Source organism: Papaver somniferum, chromosome 1 (assembly GCF_003573695.1).
Source record: "Papaver somniferum cultivar HN1 chromosome 1, ASM357369v1, whole genome shotgun sequence".
Lineage (NCBI taxonomy): Eukaryota > Viridiplantae > Streptophyta > Magnoliopsida > Ranunculales > Papaveraceae > Papaver > Papaver somniferum.
This window is the reverse complement of record NC_039358.1, coordinates 171,113,643-171,118,313: the sequence shown is the minus strand read 5'-3', so window position 1 is coordinate 171,118,313 and position 4,671 is coordinate 171,113,643. Positions and strand designations below refer to the sequence as shown.

General features: G+C 34.3%; 1 long non-coding RNA gene across 1 annotated transcript; it reads left to right on the top strand.

Annotated features, from left to right (window-relative positions):
- The first annotated feature begins 1,584 nt into the window (after positions 1–1,584).
- On the top strand, positions 1,585–4,256 carry LOC113307949. The gene is made up of 4 exons (XR_003339389.1): positions 1,585–2,765; positions 3,230–3,504; positions 3,618–3,678; positions 3,858–4,256. It is a non-coding gene; the product is annotated as an uncharacterized LOC113307949 (long non-coding RNA).
- Positions 4,257–4,671: the final 415 nt, after the last annotated feature.

Genomic DNA, 4,671 nt, shown 5'->3' with positions numbered 1-4,671 from the left:
TAGGATTATATAGAAATTAGAGATTAATATAGTAATTTTACATATTTTTTTATCGCAACAAAACATATAGTTTCTTTAAATCATATAAAGCAAAGAAATTATGATAACATTAGATAAATGTACCACCACTACCATTGATTTCTTCACAACATTCGACACAAAGTTTAGCCTTCCAATCACAGCTGCAGGAATTATATAAGAAGAGGTTAATGTTCGCTACAATGCTTTTTTCAAAAAAAAAAAAAGAGTATATCTTATATTTTCGACTGTTCACCTGTATAATATGTAGCATCATTTTTCTGGTACCAACATTTTCGAGAGCAAGAAATCTGAATATCTCCTGGGGAAATGTTGGGAGGCCAACTTTCAGATGTTCCACCTTGGTAAACCTGTTCAGCCACATTACATGTTCAAATGACACAATTCTGTAACCGGTTGATGGCTTCGCAATGCTAAACCTTTGAATGGAATACACATTTCCCTCCTCGAATTTCCCTTATAACAGTTCTATGTAGTCTTTGCCTACCCTAGCATGCATATGAGTACCCTGCATTACGTCCAATAAATAATTAGAAACTACACTTTATCGACCACAAAAAAAGAAAAACTTTTACTAACTCACCTCTTGGTCAATGAGATGCAAGTCAATATTCCATAATTGACCTGTTTTTTTTGTTTTCAAATCTCCAATTTTTCAGAACTAAAGCCTGCACGACTTTGTGATGTGTCTGATTCCTAACCAGGCGCTTGAAGGGGGTATAAACTGTCTCCGAAGGTTTCTTGCCTACATATACACACCAGACATTAAAATTTTGCATTTGCTTGTTACAAATAAAAATTGCAGAAAAAAAACAGCAACCTAGGAACCTTATAGATGCATATCCAAACTGTGGCACTTGAATAGGTTTACATACCATGGAAATCAACTACTATTGCTCCCTCTTCGATATGATTTTCTTCAAAAGTCATAGTCGATATCTCATGTTCGCTACCTCTTTTTTCACAGAAACTGAAAGTACGTGGGTTTGTGTAGGGCTAAAGAATGATTTGTATCCTTAATATAGATATTGGAAACTTGGTTCTAAAGAAAACCTTTACAACTGCTATGGAATTAATTCATGTTATATGGCAATATAAATAAATATAACACATAAATATGGTTTTAATTAATGTGACTTGAACAATGGTTACAAACTTTACCATATTAACCATTGGCTTTGTTTATATTAGTAAGTTAACTGTATTAATGGAACCTGTAAGATTGTGTTCAGGTAAATAATTATATTTTTCAAATACTCTAATAAATATTAATCTAAAATGTCAATTAATATAGTAATTTTTAGATGTTGTTAGTAATTTTTTAGATGTTTATCATTAATTGTGCCGACCGAGCGAAGCGAGAGAGGACTTTATATGACCACTTTTTTGTAAATTGTAAGTGGTCGATTGATACAAAAAGATTGAGAATGGTACATGCTGAAAAACCAAGAATGCCCCTGTTGTAGCTGGAATTTTTGTCAAAATGAACCTAAGGTCGCGGGTTTGAATCCTCGGGACCTCAAAGTTTAAGTTTTTTATTTTTTTTTCCCTTCTTCCTTTCAACAACCTGTCCGTCAAATTTTAGTTTTTTTTCTTTCTTCTTCCTCCTCCTCTCGGTTTCTTCTAGATTTCTCCTCTCTGAACTTAATTCTAGTGATTTTGGTTCGAGTTCGAGAACGCAAAGAAAGGATGGGTTTTACCTGAATTGGATGTTGCAGCAGTTAAATGTGATGAACGGAGAGTGTTTTGGTCTGTGTTAGGGTTTGAAATTGAATTAGAATCGAGAGAAAAAGGGGAGGCTTTGTTAATGGAGAAAACGAGAGCATTCAGAGAGATAAATTGAGAAGATGAAGAAGAGAAATCTGTCATAGAGGGGGAATGGGTTTGTGTTTTAATCACTTGATTTGGAAGAAGAAACCAGAGAAGAAATTGATGATGATGTTCTCAGTTGATGAAGAAGATGAAGATGTTTATATGAATTCAAGCAACAAAGGTGATGAATTTGGGAAGAACTGTGAGTTTAGTATTCTGAAATTGCAATAAGGATTTTGAATTTGATCCGAGTTGATGATGGCCGCTGTTGTGAATTGAGATAGCTGTTGGTCTTGAAAATGAAGACATATGAGATCTGGTGTTGATTTGAAGGGGTAGGTCATGGATTTGAAGATGTGGTAGTGGTTCTGGTGATTGGTTGTAGTTGAAGTTGCACTTACGGAGATGGGGTTTTGGACAATGACTTGAGCAAGTGGTGAAATTACAGTTGACAGGCAGTTGGAAATGGAATGCTTTGTTGCTGCTGCATATGGCTCAGGTTGTGAGAATTCAAGACAGAAATTGAAGATGATGGTACTGGACTCAACAGTAAATGGAGTTGGCCTTGCAAGAATTTTGTTGCTGAGTGGTGATTGAGTTGGTCTTGTAGCTGAGTGCAGAAGGCTGAAGGGTTTAAGGGTGCTGTGATAATAGGTTGTGTAGGCATGAAGCTACAGGTGTTGTTGGCGCCAAGTCAGACTTGCAATTCTGGTAGAGATACTGCAATACAGTAAATGACATGTGCATCTAGATGTATGTTTAGGACTGCACAGGGATATGGAGAATGAAGCGGGAGCTGGTTATGAGGTTGTAGTCAAGGGGATGAAGTTGGTGATTTTGGTGTGTTGGTTGCAGATGATATTATGAAGAGTTTTGTTCAAATGGGTGTTTCGAAATCAATTGACGCACTTGAGGTTAGTTTTCGGTGTTCATTTCTTCAGTTCAGTTTCCATTCCATATGTATTTGATTATGTGATAAATGTTAGCTATTTCGAAGCTTTACAAATTTATTTGATTGATTGTTGCTGTGCTAATAATGAACTTAGAAATATTAGTGATTACGAAGAAAATAGGCACACTTTATTTAGCAAGTTCTGCCGAGATGATTTCTGAAGTTGAACCTATAAGAAATGTTGGTGCATTACCCCATTGGGTGAGCACTATTTCGCGTGTGCTTAATAGCCAAAAGCTTATAAGGTAGATGACTGTCAGTTGCAAAGAAACCCAATTATGATGAATAGTGTTTGATCTTGATATGCCTTTTTTTTTATGCGTAATTATGGGTGTCCTTAGATTTGTTGTCTATCAAAAACTGATATAGGAATTCTTTCTAATGTCTGTGCACTTATCACAATTTCTATATTTTTGCATAATGTAGCTTCAAACCATGGGTTGTGGCGCGTTTGAAGTAGTAGTAGGTTTAATAGGTTTATCTGGGCAAAGGTCTGCGTTTCCAATAGCCAGACTGAAGAATTTGCCGCTCAAAACATAGCTGAACAAACTCTAATTAGTCGCTTGAAAAGTCAAAGTAATTGGTGCCAGAAAATTTGTGCAGTTCGTTTTGCTGGAACTCAGCCACTGAATGTTGTTGCATTTGTCCTTGATGGGCTCTATTATGGGGTTTCAGACTTTGCATATGCAGCATACTCCATGGTATGCATTTTTTATTTGTTTTGTCTACTTTTCGAACTCTCTATTTATATAGTTCAAAATTGGACTGGTTTCATCATTGTTCATACTGGTGTCTTTTCCGGTGTATGGTTTAGCTGAAGTTTGGATGGGATTATTTCTTTTCGTGATCTTACGAGTATTTGCTGGGATTTGGAGGTATGCTTTATCTCGATGCTCAAACTCTAATTAGTCATTTTCACATATTATAAATTTTGCAGTAGTCTATCCAAGCTGTGAACCGAACGGCGAAGGAATTAAGAAAATATACTAGTTTGTTGTTTGGGAGGAAGGTAACCACAAAATGGTAATTAACCCATTTCATAATGTGTTTTCAGACTGGGAAGCAAGAGTGGACCGTGGATAACTGTTTGGTCTCAGATAGAGCAGAAAAGTAACTGAAGTACTTTTGAACATTCAGTAGTAGATCAGAAGGTAGTTCAGCTCAAATTCCTGAACATGTGTAACTTATTTGTTTTACTTCTGAACTCAATTTTAATAGGTTTTCAAATCTGAAACAAATACTAAAGTTAGTATTATACATGGTGAAATCAATCAATAATCTGAAACAAATACCAAATTTTGTAACTCTTATAAACTGTTTGCCTGAGAGAGTTGCAGGCAAATTCTAGAAATTTCTAGAAATGATAGTTATCGTGAACATGTCTAATTTTTTTTCCTTTACAAATCTGGATCCATGCAATCACGTAGCGGTGTCGTTTCGTCAAGTTCTCTGGTCGGCCCTCCCACCGTGTCAACGGTTGTACTAATATAGTCATTTTCAGATTTTTTTTTCCCTATAAAAGATTCAACAAATACAAATCTCATTATTTTATTATATTCCACAAATATGTTGAATTAATTTTTTTTATTTTAATCATAAATGCCCAAAATTAATATAGTAGTTTTTTTTGCCATTTCCAGAACTTTTTTTCCCTTACAAATATAAAACTTATTATTTTATTCCATAAATATGTTGAGTTGATTTTTTTATTTCATTCATAAATATACACATTAATATAGTATTTTTTTATTATTTTCTAGATTTTTTATAATAAATACATAAAATTATAAAAAGTCAATATAGTAATCTTTTTTGTCATTTCTATACTTTTTTCTTTTTTGTCCTTACAAAAGATTTTAAAAATATGA